General features: G+C 41.4%; 1 long non-coding RNA gene across 1 annotated transcript in view; it reads right to left on the reverse strand.

Annotated features, from left to right (window-relative positions):
• Positions 1-18,667: 18,667 nt before the first annotated feature.
• Positions 18,668-19,230, reverse strand: part of LOC309346271 — a 172,220-nt gene continuing 171,657 nt past the window's right edge. The window contains exon 3 of the long non-coding RNA XR_014158550.1: positions 18,668-18,757. This is a non-coding gene — a long non-coding RNA (uncharacterized lncRNA). The remainder of the gene's footprint in view (positions 18,758-19,230) is intronic.

Genomic DNA, 19,230 nt, shown 5'->3' on the forward strand with positions numbered 1-19,230 from the left:
ATGTTTTCTTTCAAGGCATTACATGCCGTAAATCTCAAACCTGTGGTCCATAACTTTTCCCAGTCAGCAAACATAATGTTGTACCCTATGTCCTGTGCCCATTTTATCATCGCTGATTTGACAGTTTCATCCTGTGTTTTAGCAGCAAGTTATACATTCTTGAAAGTATCTTAGAGCTGGGTTCTAATAGTTCTGTTTCTAGCTTTGATTTTTCCACCTGGAATCCTAATTTTTTATCTGACTTAAAAGCTTCTTTAATCTGAGCATAATGAAACCAATCTCGCACTTTCCCCTTTAGTTTCTCCATACTCTGCAACCTCCAATTGTCTCCATCTTTTTCTATTATTTCCCAATATTTCGGCCAATTGGCCTCCATATTGAGTCTTTTCGGGGCCTTAGCCTCCATTGATGATAACCACCTTGGGGTCTTGTTTTCCAATAAGCCCTTATATTTTGACCAGACATTAAAAACTGCTTTTCTGACAACATGATTCTTGAAAGCCTTGTGTATTTTAACCTTGTCATACCACAGATATGCATGCCAACCAAAAGCATTGTTAAATCCTTCCAAATCTAAAACATCAGTGTTTTCAAGAAGTAGCCAATCTTTCAACCAGCAGAAAGCTGCTGATTCATAGTACAGCTTTAAGTCTGGCAGGGCAAAGCCCCCTCTTTCTTTAGCATCAGTTAGTATCTTAAACTTAATTCTGGGCTTTTTGCCCTGCCAGACAAATTTGGAAATATCTCTTTGCCACCTCCCAAAACACTCCATTTTATCCACAATCGGCAACGTTTGAAACAAGAACAACATTTTTGGCAGTACATTCATCTTAATAGCAGCAATACGTCCTGACAAGGAAAGTTTCAGTCTTGACCAAACATCTAGATCCCTTTTAATTTCAGACCAACATTTTTCATAATTATCTTTAAATAAATTCATGTTCTTCACTGTTATGTTTACCCCTAGGTATTTTACTTTTTTAACCACATTTAATTCTGTCTCTTTCTGAAACCTTTCTGATTCTGTAGAAGTCAAGTAACCTGAAACTGTTCTTAACCTGAAGCACCACTTTAGCTAATGGGGCCTCCCGCTGCTGCCGCGCCACCGCCGAGCGATTTCTTTTCTCATCCTGAAGCAATGTTCTTAACCGGAGGTACTATTTCTGGGTTAGCAGAGTCTGTAACCTGAAGCATATGTAACCCGAGGTACCACTGTATATCCCATTTCACCACTAGAGGTAAAATGGGGAGTGCCACAGCAGATGTGCTGCGCAACCCCCACCAAAGCTAATACTTCAGTAATTTCTTTAAGAATCAATCAATGAGTACAGCATATTCTCTTCTGCAAAACCATGTAATTATTCTAAAGTATTTACTTTAAAGTTTGTTGTGGCCTGTCCCTCTTGTACAAATTCAGATACTTCTTAAAGTGTTGTTTTGAAATTCCTGGGGAAGATTAATCAATCACAGTCCTATACTGGGACACATTTCAGCCTCACAGTTAAAGAGAGCTAGCAAGCTTTGCATCCATTTTTTAGGGGGACTCAGGTTTCTTCTGGTTCCACAAAAGTTTGAGTTAACTCTTTCTTAGTAAAAACACAATTTTCACAGAGTGTCAGGCCTAATGAATACAACAGCTCATTTCCTGTGGGTTTTACTCCATGAAATCAGTTACCAAGACGAAAGATCCCCAAACACCTCGCATCTGCCTAAGTCTCCTCTCCAGGGCTTTTTCCATGACTGAGACGGGGTACAGCTGATCTCTCCTCTGCCCTTTTCATGCCCCTCCTGGGATTTTTTTTTTGGGAGGGGAGAAAGGGAGTAGCCTGTTGCAGGAGGAGGAGGAGACACCTGTGACCAGAGGCACCAACCTGAGCCCCAGTATGTGGGTGCCCCCCCACACAAGCACAACATGATGGTGTGACATCACGTCATGCCATCACCTGCTGCCCTTCAAGTAGAGATGTGTATTGATGCTCTGAAAATTTGTATTTATTAGATATTATCCTCCCTTCCTCATGTTTGTAAGTTCAGCAGAGTGTATCCCCTTGCTGCTTAAAAAGTATTTCCTTTTTTCTCCCCCTTAAAATACCATATTTTTCGGCCCATAGAGCTTCCCCCGACCCCAGCCCCCAGAACAGGAAGCTCTCCACAAGCCGTGGGAGAGCTGCGCGAAGCCCGAAGCCTGGGGGCACTGAGCTCAGCGCGCCCCAGGCTTCAGGCTTCACGCAGCTCTCCCACGGCTTGTGGAGAGCTTCCTGAAGCCTGGAGAGCGAGAGGGGTCGGTGCGCACCTACTCCTCTCGCTCTCCAGGCTTCAGCAAAAGCCTGGATTCGCCCCATACGACACACACACATTTCCCCTTCATTTTTGGAGGGGGAAACGTGCGTCTTATAGGGCGAAAAATACAGTAGTAATCACACAGATTCTTGCTTGGAAAAGGTAAAGATAACATTCACTCACTCAGAATACTTGCTGAAGAGTAACAGATACAGCAGCTTTGTCCAGAGGGGCTTAAAATGGTGATCCAGTTACAAAGACATACTTTGGTCAAGCTTATGATGGAGTCTAAGCTTTGGAGCTCAGACAAGCAAATGGTTCTACATTGCTGGAAGAATGATGATGAGAGAGCAAAGAGGGAGAGGAAGTGCCCACACCCTCCCCAAAACGGGGCACAGTGGGAGTGTCTCTCAGAGTTCTTTCTAGGAAACTTACAGGAAGAAACTCACAGGGCTTCAGCTCCAGTCATGTGCCTATCTAGCAAAAATGCATTGTTGGTTTGTCTGCATGGTTCATATCCCACACTTCACAGGCGGATGGCAATCCCCTCAAAAGTCGGAGCACATCACCCACAGGAGAGGCAAGGAAGGTTCGCCTTGTCGTTCACCTCTCACCTTGTGCACTTTCACCATGGGGGCCAGTAGGCAGGGGCATGTTGGCAGAAGAGGAAGCAGGCAGAGGAAGTGTCATGGGATTTTATGTAGTTCTACACAAAATGTTAATGCTAGTCTTCACACAATATATGCAAACATTTTCGGAGGTCCCCCTTGTGACCCCAAGCCGAGAAACAATGTACCACCTGCACTCACACACCCTCTCCTGGACCCTGTGGAGAGGCAGGCAGTGGCTGCATATGGCCCACATGTCAGAGGTTCCCCACTCCTGGTATAGATTACAAAAGGGCTCCATAATTTACCAATTTTTTTTCTTTCCTTTGGCTTTCCTTACTCAGCTGAATGATCAGCTTAGTGATTTTAGAAAGAAATTGTGAAACCATGTTTCTTCAGCAAGTACACTGTGAATCCACTCCTCTTCAGCAGGTACACTGGGCGAGCACCACTTTGAGGCAATCAAGATTTGGGCAAATTTAGATTTCCCACAAGCTTCAACTGGCCATTGGTTACATCAGCCTGCTGAACCAGTCCAGCTGTTCCAGCTCACTGTTGTCACAATGGCCAGCCAGGTGCCTGTGCAAAGCCTAAAAGCAAGACTGGACAGCGACACCACTCGCCCCATTTGCAATTCCCAGCAACTGATTGGGAACTTGTGGAAATAAACTTGAGCACCTTGAATGTGACCTGGCAGCAAATTGGCAACCAGTGCCACTGTCTCAGCAACAGAGCGACACATGGCCAGTAGGCTGCTGCTATAAGGAGTGTGGCTGTTGAGTTCTGCACTTGCTACAGCTTCTGGACCTGATACAAAGGCAGTCCCAGTGCATGCTGCCATAATCAAGTCTTGAATTTACCAGTGCATGAACCACTGTGTCCAGGCTGCCAAACAATTGACCTATCTCCACAACCCTGAAATCACTCATTCACAAGGCCTCCAGTTTTTCAAAGTTCAACCTCAGTTTGTTGGCTGTCCTGCACCACAGCATCCAGGCACCAATCCATAGTTGGTGTAATGGAGATTCTAGAGTTGGATATCTTCAACATATGGATGACATTTCACTCCAAAACTCCAAATGATTGTTCCCAATAGCTTCATGTTGATGTTGAATAGCCACTGCATATCCTCCAACATTCCTCAGATGAAAATAGGAACATTTCTCACCCCAAAACTGACACTCCTCAACCTGTGCCCCATAAACATGGACACAAAATCTGTAAGACATCTTTAGTCCCACTAGTGATAATGGCACACAATAAATAAATATATTATTATGCGTTTGGGGGTTGCTAATGTCTACAAAGTCCATCTAATCCCTGGGTCATGGAAGTGTTAAAAGCTAGTCAAGCCTCCTAAATCCCAGAGAAGCCAAACCAGCTTCCTGGTGAGATGATGAGGGATCAAGGGGCTCCGTGCGAGACAGAAAATGGGTAGAGCCCTCTCCCTCAACAGACAGAGCAAGAGTTGAGAGCAGAGTTTTTGCAATGATGTCAGCCAGATGTCAAGCAGCAAACTAGGAGAAAGAAAGATAGAGCAATTTTGAAGTCTCTTTGAAACCAAGGCTGCGGCTATGGGAGAAACAAGACCTTTTTGGGTGTTAATGCTGTGAACCTCTCCATCATAGGCTCAGGTTTTATATACATGCAAATAAACCATCTGTGTAAAAGGCACAACGGTCTGCACTGTGCCTCATTTTCAAAGGAAACACGAACCCTGGGTAAGCACCAGGGACCCCTGGACTCTCGCAGCTTTGAGATTGGGGTGCTATGCAACAATACAATAATAAAACAGCAGTGTGTACCTGTGCCAGAGACAAAGTGTTATGTACTGAGTTGAATAGGATCCAAACTGCAGCAGTCTGATTGGTCCTAGAACAATAGGATCCAAAAGGCAGCAGACTGATTGGTCCTAGAACAATAGGATTCAGAATGCAGCAGTCTGATTGGTCCTAGAACAATGCAGCAGTATGATTGGTTGGCAGGAACCACCCAATCATGCTCCAGATAGAAGTGAATCCACAACCTGATTGGCTTACAGTAGAATTCCGGAATTAGCCAATCATGTGCAGCCCATTGTGTAAATAATGCATATAAAGCAGATACTTTGAGGGGACTTTCATTCATTCCTCCTCACCACTATGAGCTGAATAAAGAGCATGAAATCACTTTGCGACTCTGAGTATATTTCACAAAGGTATGATGAGTATGGACTCCAAGGCCTTTAAGGCATGTGGTTGAAATCCCTTCCTGGATTTGTCCCCCTATTAAAGCACATTACCAGCAAGAGAAGAATAGATTGCACCTTTCTTGTGCCATCTGATTCATTTTTTATTTTTTATTTTTTATTTTTTGGCAGTGCTTCCCAGAGCCATGTCAACCTGCACCTGAACACTCACTCCAGCCTCGCCTTTCAGAATGAGGCGCACTCTTCACTCTGTTTAACAGAGACAGTTCCTGGGTTCTCTCTCACTTGACTTTTGGGGAAAATTAAATCCAAAGTAAGTGGGCATAATATTTGGGCCATGCAACCCTATACATACTGTCATGGTAGGGTTGCCATATTCCCCAAAGTGAAAATCTGGACAAAATGACACCATTTTCAACACAACACTCTCCTTTGCAGATGGCACACTTTATAGAAACCTTGATTTACTTGCTGTACTATAATCAATGTTTTGTGTTTCCAGGCGCCCTACCGCACCCCCACCTAGCAGACCATCTTAAACCATAAATAATGAGGCACGACAAGTTCTTATTTTAGGTCAAAGGATCTCCCTGACCAGTGCCGGATTTACGTATAAGCTAAACAAGCTATAGCTTAGGGCCCCACTCTCTTGGGGGCCCCCAAAAAAATAAAGGGGGGGAACTGGATGTACATTTCCAAATATAAGATAAAAAACAAATAAAATAAAACCTACACACAGCAACAGTGAATTGAATTTTATTATTACCGTCACAGACGAGTTCCGGCTCACTTACAATACCAGGAAAATCATAAAACACAACAGGAATACATTGAATTGCAATTGGGTATAACAGAGACAATTCAGATATAGTGGCAATTAAAAATATATATTAAATCTTGATTAATAAAATATAACCTAAAATTATCATTTAAAACCTTAATCATTCTGGTAGTATAGCTTGTTCCCTAAGTTTTATGGCAATCACACAGAATTTGGCCACACTTAGCGTGATCTCTAGATCCTTGTCCTCTACCAGTAGTTTTATTTTTATTTTTTAAAATAATATTTATTAAAGTTTAAACAACCATAAGAAAAAACAACATACACATACACAAACACAGAAAAACAAACATAAAAAAACACAAGTATAGTTTCAATCCTTATTTTCTTAAACCTAATTTCCTCGACCTCCTCATACCTCCCCCTTCTGTATTCTAACTTCATTATCTAATCAGCAGATCCATTCCCTTAATTCCCATAGCTTTTAACAATTCTGTTCTTTTTCCATAAACAACACCTCTGTAAACCACATAATTTTTAAACCCATGTCAATTCTAGCTTTCATTAATTTTATAATACTTATTAAGATAGTCTTTAAATCTCTTCCAATCTTCTTCCACTGTCTCTTTCTCCTGGTCTCGGATTCTGCCGGTCATCTCTGCCAGTCCCATGTAGTCTGTCATCTTCATCTGCCATTCTTCCAGAGTGGGTAGATCTGATGTCTTCCAATACTTTGCAATAAGTATCCTTGCTGCTGTTGTAGCATACATGAAAAAAGTTCTGTCCTTCTTTAGCACCACATGGCTAACCATACCCAGGAGAAAGGCCTCTGGTTTCTTCAAGAAGGTATATTTAAATACCTTTTTCATTTCATTATATATCATTTCCCAGAAAGCCTTAATCCTTGGGCATGTCCACCAGAGGTGAAAGAATGTACCTTCATTTTCTTTACATTTCCAGCATTTATTATCTGATAAGTGGTAAATTTTTGCAAGCTTGACTGGAGTCATGTACCACCTATAATTCATTTTCATAATATTCTCTCTCAAGGCGTTACATGCCGTAAATTTCATACCGGTGGTCCACAACCTTTCCCAGTCAGCAAACATAATGTTATGTCCAATATCTTGTGCCCACTTAATCATAGCTGATTTAACCGTTTCATCCTGTGTATTCCATTTCAGCAGCAAGTTATACATTTTTGACAAGTTCTTAGTTTTGGCTTCTAACAGCTCTGTTTCCAATTTCGACTTTTCCATCTGGAAACCAATTTTTCTATCCAACTTGTAGACCTCCATTATTTGATAATAGTGAAGCCAATCTCGCACTTTATCTTTTAGATTCTCAAAACTCTGCAATTTCCACTTATTACCCTCCTGTTCTAGGATTTCACAATATTTTGGCCATTTAGAGTCCATATTAAGTTTTTTAAAAGCTTTTGCCTCCATTGGTGACAGCCACCTTGGAGTTTTGTTCTCCAACAAATCTTTATATTTTATCCAAACATTATACAATGCTTTCCTGACAATATGGTTTTTAAAGCCGTTATGAGCCTTAACCTTGTCGTACCACAAATATGCATGCCACCCAAATGAATTATTAAAGCCTTCTGCCAGGGAACTGCCATCGGAGAGTCAGGTGGTGGAAGGGCTCACAGAGGCTAAGAGACCCTCGGATGCGGAGGAAGGAACCAGCAGGGGGAGAGGAAGAGTTCCTGCAGAAACTCAATCGGAGGGATGGCTCCAAGATGCTTCCAGTGAGAACAGCGCGGAAGGCTCAGGACCTCCGCTGGGGATGCCTACTCCGCGCAGGAAACTGTCACGCCGAGAATCCCAAAGGAGAGTTTCCGTCAAAGAACTCTTATGTTGGCGCAAATTCCGGAAACGCCCACTGACGGATTCTGCCAGCGATTGAGGTAGCCATGCACCCATGGCTCCGCTGACTGGGAGAGTTTAGAAACTGATTGCATGAGTTTAGAGCTCAACCATTTACGCACAAGCAGCCCCCTTAACCCATAACACCTTCCAAATCTAAAATATCTGTGTTCTCAAGAAGCAGCCAGTCTTTCAACCAGCAGAAAGCTGCTGATTCCTAATAAAGTTTCAAGTCTGGCAGGGCAAATCCCCCCCCCTTTCCTTTACATCAGTTAAAATCTTAAATTTTATTCTGGGCTTTTTGCCCTGCCAGATAAATTTAGAAATATCTTGCTGCCAACCCTTGAAACATTCCATCTTGTCCACAATTTGCAATGTTTGAAACAAAAACAACATTCTAGGCAATACATTCATCTTTATAACTGCTATTCGACCAGACAAGGAAAGCTTCAGATTTGACCAAATTTCAAGATCTTTTTTCACTTGATTCCAACATTTCTCATAGTTATCTTTAAATAGATTCATATTTTTAGCTGTCATATTGATCCCCAAATATTTTACGCTCTTAACCACAGTTAAACCTGTCTCATTCTGAAACTTCTCTTTCTCGGTAACTGTTAAATTTTTCTCTAATACCTTAGTTTTTAACTTATTCAATTTAAATCCTGCCACTTGACCAAATTCTTGAATTAATTCCAAAACCCTTTTAGTACTAGATTCTGGCTCTTGTAATGTAAGTACCAAGTCATCTGCAAATGCTCTCAATTTATATTGTTTCGCTCCGACCTGAACCCCTTTAACCAGCTGGTCCTTTCTTATCATGTTCAGCAAAACCTCCAGGACCGAAATAAAAAGTAAAGGGGAAATTGGGCACCCCGGCGTGTCCCTTTTTCTATTTTAAGTTCTTCCGTGATCACATTATTCACTATAAGTTTAGCCTTTTGTTCAGAGTATATTGCGCCTATACCGGTTTCAAACCCTTGACCTACCCCCATCCCCTGGAGATTCTTCTTCATAAAGGTCCAAGAAATATTGTCAAAGGCTTTCTCCGCGTCCACAAATATCAAAATAGCTTTTGTATTTATATTAACTTCTAACATTTCCAAAATGTCTATTATATTCCTTACATTGTCTGATAAATGTCTTCTTGGGAGAAAGCCTGCTTGATCCCTGTGAATCTCCCCCATCAGAACTTTTTTCAATCTTTTAGCTAAAATGTCAGCAAAGATTTTATAATCCACATTTAATAAGGAAATTGGGCGGTAGTTCTTAAGTTGGGTCTTTTCAGTCTCTGTCTTCGGTATAAGCGTGATGTAGGCCTCTTTCCACGTTTCAGGTGCTTTTTCCCCCTCAAGAATTTCGTTGCAGACTTCCTTCAAAGGTTGTAATATCCATTCCTTTAAAGCTTTGTAATATTTGGAAGTCAATCCATCCGGCCCCGGAGATTTGCCCAGTTGCATATTTTGGATGGCACCTTCTATTTCTTGATCAGTTATTTTCTGATTCAAAAGTACTTTACCCTCACTTGAAATTTCCTTCAGTCCATTTTTCTCCAAAAATTGTTCTATATCGGAATGTTTTTGTGGCCCTTGTGCATATAATTGTTTAAAGTATCTCTGGAAGCAGCTTCTAATTTCAATTGGGTTGTAGATATTCTTTCCATCCACTTCCAAATTTGTCACTGTATTTAATTTTTGTCTCTTCTTCAATTGCCAAGCCAAAAGTTTACCACATTTATCTGCGGATTCAAAAGTCTTCTGTCTCATTTGTTTAATTTTCCATTCTATTTCTTGGTTCATCAATTCCATATACTGAACTTGATATAATTTAATTTCTCTCAAAATCTCCTGAGACTTTGGTTTTGATCTTAATTTCTTTTCTCCTTCTTTTATCTTTTCCAAAATCTTGTCCTTTTTTCGCATTTTGGCTTCTCTTTCTTATTGCATTTTGTTGTATCAAGAAACCTCTAATAACGGCTTTGCTTGCATCCCAGATTACTCTTTTTTCAACATTGGTCCTCATATTAATCTCAAAATAGTCTCTCAATGTTTTTTGGGCCTTTTTACAGAATTCTTTATCTCTGAATAAGGTGTCATTCATCCTCCATCTGAAGGTGCCAGCTGTTATTTGGTTCATCTCCATCTTCACGGCATTATGGTCGGAGCATGTTTTTGGGCAGATTTCCACTTTTTTAATCTTTGGTGCCAGTCCTCTAGTAATCCATATTTGGTCAATTCTAGTCCAGGTCATTTTAGCTTCAGAAAAGAAGGTCCCCTCTCTCTCCAGAGGATTTTTTGTTCTCCAAATATCAACCAGGTCCATATTGTCAGTCATTTCGAAAAAAGTTTTTGGTAATCTTCCATCTTTAGAAATCACTTGTCTTTGTGCTTTGTCCATATTTGTAGAAACTACTCCATTCATATCTCCCATCAAGATTACATTAAAGTCCAGATAGTCCAACAAAGTCTCATGCAACTTCTTAAAAAATTCAGATTTGCCTTCGTTCGGTGCATAGATTCCTACAATCAAAAGTTTCTGTCCTTGAACTTGAATTTCAATTGCCAGATATCTTCCTTGTTCATCTTTAAATATCAGTTTCAGCATCAGTCTATCCTTTGCATATATAACAACTCCTCTTTTTTTCACTCTATCAGATGAGATAAATTCTTGTCCTAATTTTTTATTGATAAGTAGTCTTCTATGTGCTCTCATCACATGTGTCTCCTGTAAGCAAATCAAGTCCAATTGTTGTTTCTTTAATATATGAAAAACATTCTTCCTCTTCCGAGGAACATTCAAACCATTACAGTTCCAGCTCAGAAGTCGCAAAGCCATGATGGGGTTATTTACTTACTCCTCCTACAGCTCCCAATCGTTCCTCTTCTGTCGGTGGCTGCAATCCAAACGATAGGTTTGCTAAGTCCAAGATTCCTTTTCCCAGTAATGTTGGTTCCTCTCCAGCCTCCACCTCCTTCAACAGATTTTCTTCGTGGTCTCTCAAAAAATTATCTTTATCACTCAGTGTCTTTATTCTTATTTTCTTTCCTCTATATTTGAAAGATAGGCCTTGGGGGAATTCCCACCTAAAGAAGATTCTGCTTTTCTTCAGTAGTGTAACCAGATCTCTGTATTCACCTCTTGCATCCAAAATAGGCTTATGTCTTTAAAAATCTCCACAGAAGAATCTTCAATTTCCAGTAATTGTTGGTAGTGCAGATTTAAAATTTTATCTCTTTCTTCCTTTGATCTCAAAGTAATCAAACAGTCTCTTGCCTTGTTCTTTTTTTGTCTTATTCCAAGTCTAAATGCACTCACAATCTTTACTTCATCCTCCTCCAGGCCCTCTTGCCAAAATTCAAGAAACTCTTTTGTAAGAAAGTCCACCGAGTTATCCTGTTCTTTTTCTGGTACAAATCTCAATCTTAAATTCCGTTCTTTCCTTTGTAGGTCTATCATCGCAAAGGACAAATCATGGTCCGCCAGTTTCTTAACAACCGGTGGTATTTTCTCTTGCAAGCTCCTTTGCCTCCTCTGCAATCTTTCGAGTAGTAGCTGATTCTTCTAAAAGTTTCCCAATATTTTGAGCATTAGCATTAACTTGTGCTCCCAATTCTTTTATACTTGAAGTATTCAAATCAAGTTTTGCTGAGATCTCAGCTACATTTTTATTTGTTTCTGCAACTTGTTTACTTGTATCACTCCCTTGTCTCATAAGAAGTTGCAAAGATTCATTTATTTTTCCCAGTGCTTTAGTCAAGACGTCTTCTGATGACATAGTTTTGGTTTTTGTTTGTGAGGCTGCAGCTGCTCCTGTCAGTGAGGCCCTTCTTTGCTGTAAGGTATCAATCCTATATTGTCTGCCGGATCTGAGGCTTTTCTCCTGAAGTGGTTCTATCTTTCCTTTGCCATCTGCCATGCCACTATCATGCCCAGCCAAGGTCAGTCCCACGCCTAGAAGTTTGTTTTCAATAGGAAATTTCCAGTGGCTGAGCTTCTAGTCTCTACCAGTAGTTTTAGACATTGAAGTTTGGACCCATTTAGAGATTTTTGTATAACAGGAGTGATAAATACCGAGTGTATATCCTCGTAGAAACAGCAGCATAACAAGACATGAGAGACAGTTTCTACCTCCATCAAGCCGCATGGGTAGACTCATTCCATGTATGGTGTTTTGTTTTGTGTAGGCTCCTATGATTTATTTTTTATTTAAAAAAAAAAGTTTTATAAGTTGTATGTCTTTGTTTGTCTTGATCCTTTTACATGGTTTTGTATATTTTGTGGTATTTTATGCATTGTGATTTGCTGTTATTTTTATTGATTATAGATTGGTAATTCTTTATTGTGGCTGAACGGTTTAATTATTATTTGCTGATGTTTAATTTTACTTTTTACTATTAGATTCTGATGGATTGTTGAATGTTGCTTTGTTTGATATAAATTGTTTAAAGTTATTGTGACTTTTATATTGTTTTATGCTTTATTATATTTTTATGTCTTATTTATATGATGTTAGCTGCTCTGAGCCCGGCTTTGGCCAGGGAGGGCGGGATACAAATAAAAATTGTTGTTGTTGTTGTTATTTAAGTAGTGGGCCTGCTCCCTAAAATATCACCAGTTTGCTCATTTCTATATATAGGTATAGGGTGCCTACATTCTGCTATTTATAATTATTATTATAATTATAAATAAATAATAAATAAATTATTATTATTATAATTACAATACATTATAATTATAATACATGTATTATAATACATTATAATAAATGGGGGACGCAGCTGGCACTGTGGGTAAAACCTCAGCGCCTAGACTTGCCGATCGCATGGTCGGCGGTTCAAATCCCCGCGGCGGGGTGCGCTCCCGTCGTTCGGTCCCAGCGCCTGCCAACCTAGCAGTTCGAAAGCAACCCCCGGGTGCAAGTAGATAAATAGGGACCGCTTACCAGCGGGAAGGTAAACGACGTTCCGTGTGCTGTGCTGGCTCGCCAGATGCAGCTTGTCACGCTGGCCACATGACCCAGAAGTGTCTGCGGACAGCGCTGGCTCCCAGCCTATAGAGTGAGATGAGCGCACAACCCTAGAGTCTGTCAAGACTGGCCCATACAGGCAGGGGTACCTTTACCTTTTACCTCCCTTCCCCTCCCCTTGATGGTTAATTTTAATTATCTTTTACTGTTGCATATTCTAAATATTCAATGTTCTATCTTTTTCCATTTAATCTCAGATTACTTTATACTACGGAATTTTTTCAAATTCTGTTAACATTTTAATTTGTTCAGAGTGATTTTTAAAATATTCTACAAACCATTTTAATTCAGTTTGGATACAATAACAGAACTGGAGGCCCCTCGACTGTCCTCGGGTCCAGTATTGGACCACTTTTACCAAATATCCCCAACCAATGTGGACAGACTCCTCTGAGCTGGAAAGCCCACCACCTGTCCTCTTGACCTGTGCCCATCCTGGCTGATTGGAGCATGTCCAGACGAGGTGCTGGGCCCCCTAGGGGATATCATCAATTTTTCCCTTGGCACCAGGACATTCCCAGGGGAATTGAAAGAGGCAGTGGTGTGCCCGCTCTTAAAGAAAACATCATTAGATCATTTAGATCTATCCAATTACCACCCAGTTTCAAATCTTCCATTCATGGGTAAGGTGATTGAGAGAGTAGTTGCTGAACAACTTGGTGGGTTTCTGGATGAAACATCAGCTCTGGATCCATTCCAATCCAGCTTCCGCTCTGGTCATGGGACCAAGACGGCTCTGGTTGCCCTAACAGATGAGCTCCATAGGAAGCTGGATCGAGGCAGGTGGGGGCTGCTGATTCTTTTAGACCTGTCAGCAGCCTTCCACATGATCGATCACAAACCTCTGGGCCACCACCTTGCCGACGTGGGGATCCAGGGCACAGTCCTTCAATGGCTGTGCTCGTTTCTCTCTGGTCGGGGCAGAGGGTGGTGCTTGGGGGGGGGGACAGTTGTCATGCCACTCCTTGGTGTGTGGAGTGCCACAGGGTGCAATACTCTTCCCGATGCTTTTCAACATCTTTATGCGCCCCCTCACCCAGATTGTCTGGAGCTTTGGTCTGGGCTGCCATCAGTACGCTGATGACACCCAACTCTATCTGTTGATGGACGGCCATCCTGATTCGGCCCCAGACACACTGATCAGATGTTTGAAAGCTGTGGCTGGATGGTTACATGGGAGCCAGTTGAAGTTAAATCCTTCAAAGACAACTCCCATCTCTTGCGGGGGTGCAGTTAGTGCCAGCACCGTCCGTTAAGAGTTTGGGTGTAATCTTTGACACCTCCCTTTCAATGGAGGTGCAGACTGCAGCTATAACAAAGGCAGCATTTTTTCATCTCCACCAAGCTAAGCAGTTGGCTTCTTACCTCTCTCGCCCTGACCTAGCCACAGTGATCCATGTAACGATCACCTCCAGGCTTGATTACTGTAACTCGCTCTACGCGGGGCTGCCCTTGAAGCTCATCCAGAAACTCCAGTGGGTGCAGAATGCCAAGGCGAGGCTCTTTATGGGGTCCTTGCTGTGGGATCACATTCACCCTGTGCTATACCATCTGCACTGGCTCCCAGTGGAGTACAGGATCAGGTTTAAGGCGCTGGTTTTAACCTTTAAAGCCGAATACGGCCTAGGACCCTCGTACCTACAGGACTGCCTCTCCTGGTATGTCCCACGGAGGACCTTACAGTCTTCAAATAAAAACATCTTGGAGATCCCGGTCCACAGGGAGGTTAGGCTGGCTTCAACCAGAACCAGGGCTTTTTCGGCCGTGGCCCCGATCTGGCGGAACACTCTGTCACAAAAGAATAGGGCCCTGCAGGACTTGACATCTTTCCGCAGGGCCTGCAAGACCCTTGACATCTTTCCGCAGGGCCTGTTCCACCAGGCCTTTGGCCAAGGTACAGTCTGACCCCTTCTCTCCTTCTGTAATCTTCACAGAACTCTAGCCCAATGCTTGCCATTAATTTAATTTAATTTAATTTAATTGATTCTGAACTAATTTTAGAATGTATTTCAATTAATTGACTGTGATTTTATGTAAACTGTGCTATTTTTACTGTTGTTAGCCACTCTGAGCCTGGCTTTGGCTGGGGAGGGCATGGTATAAATTATTATTATTATTATTATTATTATTATTATTATTATTATTATTATTATTATTATTATTTCTCAAAGGCCCCGTTAGTCCTGCTCTCTCATATTACTAGTTAAAATAGCCATTTCTGCATAAATTCCAAGTAGTAAAAACTTTTCACCTTGGGTCTGAATCTCAATTGCCAAAATTCTTCCATGCTCATCCTTAAATAAAAATTTTGGTGACAGGCTCTCTTTTGCATAAATCACCACGCCTCTTTTCTTTACTCAGTCCAAAGAGATAAATTCTTGGCCTAATCTTTTATTTATTAACACTTTCCTGTGTAGCCTAGTCACATGTGTTTCTTGCAAACAAATAACGTCCAATTGTTCTTTTTTCAAAATATGAAATATCCTTCTCCTTTTCTCCGGAATATTAGCGCCATTTATATTCCAACTTAGAAGTTGCAGAGACATCCTGGTCAGATCTGTTATTGTTCTGGTGGTGGTACCTTTTCCTTCTGGTCTACAGACCCCACCGGTGTAGGTGTAGGTACAGACTGTGGCCCAGCCCCTGAGGGTCTTTCAATCCCTTTCTGAAGGTCCTCTCCGTAAGTATTCAAAAATTTCTGAACATATACCATTTGCTGTAGCTGCATATAAAAACATTTCCCCCCCTGATCTCTAAGGACCTCTATACTAGTTATTCCTAAGAGAAAGGCTCCCAGTCCTTTTCCAAAAGACCTTTTAAACAATGTTTTTTTTTTTCATTTCATTGTATATCATCTCCCAGAAGCCCTTGGCCATTTTACATATCCACCACAGATAAGGCGCCTTCCTTCCCTTTACATTTCCAGCAGGTATCCGATTTGTACATTTTTGCTACCTTACTAGGTGTCAGGTACCATCTATATATCTTTTTCATAAAATAACATGCTAGAAATTTTAAATCTTTTCCCCATCATTTCTCCCACACACTGAACTCTATATTATGTCCTAAATTCCTCGTACAATATATCACAACTGATTTTACCAGTTCATCCTTCCTCTCCTATTCTAGAGGTAACTTATACATTTTGAACTGCCTGTAAGCTCCCTTTCAAATTCGGAACTTTGATTCATAAATCCATTTCATTTATCCTATCTGAAAGCTGCATTTAATTGATAATGTTGTAGCCAATCCATCACCCCCTTCCTGATTTCTTCAAATTTCTTTAATTTTATCTCTTGCTCTGAAAAGTCCGAGATCTCTGTACATTGCCCAATGTTGTTCTGTATTCCGTCTTTTCAGAGAAATTGCATCTTTGGGTGAGAGCTATAAAAGTGTTTTCATTTCCTTTTTTAAAAAAAAAAAAAATTATTAACAGGCCAATCACATCACATTATTCAAATCACATTAGTTCCAAATTATACAGCCAAATTTTAAATTTTGTTGAGGGTACCCATACATCAAGCTCCGCACGAGTCCAAAATTCCGGATAACTCCAGGCATCACTTATTTTACTGCTTTAATTAGACAGTTCTATCCAGTTCGATCCGGATAGTCCTTTATTACTTTCTTTCTCTTCTTGTTGTTATCATATATTCCTTTCTTTGCGATCTTTGATGATTTTCACAAGCAGATTGAAAACTGGCGTCTCTGTGTGGGTTTTGTACTCTTCAAAGACCATATCACTCAGGGACAGCCTCTGTTCAACGCTTCCATAAACAAAATTAATCTTCGGTCTGTCCTTTATTTTTTCTCAGGCTAGCCAAATAAATTAAATAAATCAGGGGGCTCTGTCAGGTCAAACTTGCATTCCAACATTCCTTCTCTTTCGAACAATCCTGATTCTCCTCCCCCTGTCCTTCTTTCTCCGGCAAGCCTGTCTTGGCGAGACGCCATTTTTTAACTGCGTCATAAAAAATTTCCTCTTTCTCACTGTTCACCAATCTTCTCTCCTATTGTAATCCATCCCACACAGTTCTTAAAATCCTGCTTATGATTAGTAAAAACGTGACGATCTTATTTCTTTCTGGGGTGAAGGGTTATTAATATCACATCGTGCAAAGAAAAAAAGAGTTTTTTCTTCCACCCCCCCCCCTTCGTTCCAAACATACAGTCTCCTAGTGGTAATTCATCAGAAGATTTACTTATCCACCCGTCACTCCCGGGTCACAGAGGTCCATTAATCAGCAGTCTTATCTGTCGAGCTTTACTTGATGTATGTGCTTCAGCTTCATTTCCAATCGTATGTTTCCAATTATAATTCCGAACTGAAGCAACCAGCACGCGCTAATTGGAATCAGCGTCAGGAAGATCTGACTTCACCGAGGGCTCGTGTCAAGTGTTCAGCACCCCCATCTCTCGGATCAGGGGGTGCATTGTGAACATCGCTGGCAAGACAGTTCCCCCCCCTCCTGGGGGGGTGGGAAGGCTGCATACTTCCCATAGCAGCCCCTTAATTACCTCGCATGGGTCAGAGAGATGTTATTGTCAGCCATCTTCCAACGCGCCACCTGGTGGAAAAGTATTTTCATTTCCAGCAGGTTTTTATATTTTTCCTATACCCTATAAAGCTTCTTTCTAACTACATGGTTCATGCAACTCTTAGGTATTTTAGCTTTATCATACCATAGATATGCATACTGGCCAAAATTATTATCATGTCGCTCTAAGTCTAGCAACTGAATAGTCTTCGGTATTAACCACTCTTTCAACCAACAAAGTCATGCAGCCACATAATAGAAATATACGTCCGTCAGTAAGAATTGATGCTTTTGAATTATGGTGCTGGAGGAAGCTCTTGAGAGTCTCATGGACTGCAAGAAGATCAAACCTATCCATTCTGAGGGAAATCAGTCCTGAGTGCTCACTGGAAGGACAGATCCTGAAGCTGAGGCTCCAATACTTTGGCCACCTCATGAGAAGAGAAGACTCCTTGGAAAAGACCCTGATGTTGGGAAAGATGGAGGGTACAAGGAGAAGGGGATGACAGAGGACAAGATGGTTGGACAGTGTTCTCAAAGCTACAAACATGAGTCTGACCAAACTGTGGGAGGCAGTGGAAGCAGGAGTGCCTGGCATGCTCTGGTCCATGGGGTCACGAAGAGTCGGACACAACTAAACGACTAAACAAGAATCCATCGCTGTCTTTAATATTTCTCAAATCTCCCTGGACATCTGTGATGCTGGCAGTCTCTCTCATTGCCCAAATGCCAAAGTCCATGTCTTTCACACTGTCTTTGGCTTTCCTCGGCATCACAAGTGAAATAAAAAGAAAGGAAATGTATCTCTCTGTGTGTGTGTTTGCATATATCTAGTTTCTGAATAAGCTAGTCTATTAAATCTGCAAGCTCCTCTGGACAGAGACCTGCCCCCCCCCCCCAGCTCTTAGCTGTTACCAATTTATCTTTAGAAACAAATGCACAAATTATTTTCCCCAAACACAAGTGTTTTTAATGGGATGGAGGAAATTTAGACTTTGAGTCACTGTGCATTTTATTACTGTACAACAAAGGAAACTGGACAGACACTTGCCTCCCCTTACCAAAAATAAATAAATTCGTGATTCTGACTATCAGAGATATCTGGCAAAATTGCCTGGCCTTCTGGAGATCTAATCCAGTTTCACTGCTGAGCTTTGAATTTTAGTGTAACCTGATGGGACTTGTTTTCCCATATCCAGGGAGGTGAAATTGAGGCTGGCAGAGAGACGTGTCCTTGGAGTTATTGGAAGGGGGAAGATATTTAATTTGTTTTCTACACATGCTTTATATTATGCTATAGCATAATTAGAATTCTAGCAATTTGTCCTGAATCCATTGTTCCTGGTGCTGGCAAAGTGCTCCTTGCAATCTTCTATAAATTCATCCAACTAAGCCTCTTCATGCATCAGTTCCTTGCTTGGCCCAGTGCTTTTCTCAAACTCCTTCCTGGCTCTTCAGCTCTCTAGAATGATGAAGACACTCCTGATCTCCTGCCTCCTCTTGGCCCTTCTTCCTCCAGGTGAGCAGAACCACAGCTGCTGTGCTGTTCATCATGTTTCCAGGAAGGAACTAAGCGGGGGATCAGCCATTAAAGCAGGACAAGGAAGGAACCAGGATTTGTGGTTCCTTTGAAAGGGAGAGGAATAAAGCACAAGGCCAAACAACAAAGGATCCTCATTCATAGATTGCTTGTTCCCAATATTTATATTTATTTTTATTTAACGAAGAGAGGTGTGGTACCAGAGTCTGTCATGCTTGCTGTAGCTGATGGGAGCTGTACTGCAGCAACTTCAGGAGGGTCAAATATTTCCCCACCCCTGCCCTACAGATCCTCTCCCTCAGCCTGCAGGAGCCACCTGGGACAACCATTATCTGGTGTGTCCAAGGCCCGCCCCCATCCACAGAGTTTAAGAACTACAGGGGAAATATATATAA

This window comes from Podarcis erhardii (assembly GCF_964252035.2).
Source record: "Podarcis erhardii genome assembly, chromosome: 7".
Taxonomy (NCBI): Eukaryota; Metazoa; Chordata; class Lepidosauria; order Squamata; family Lacertidae; genus Podarcis; species Podarcis erhardii.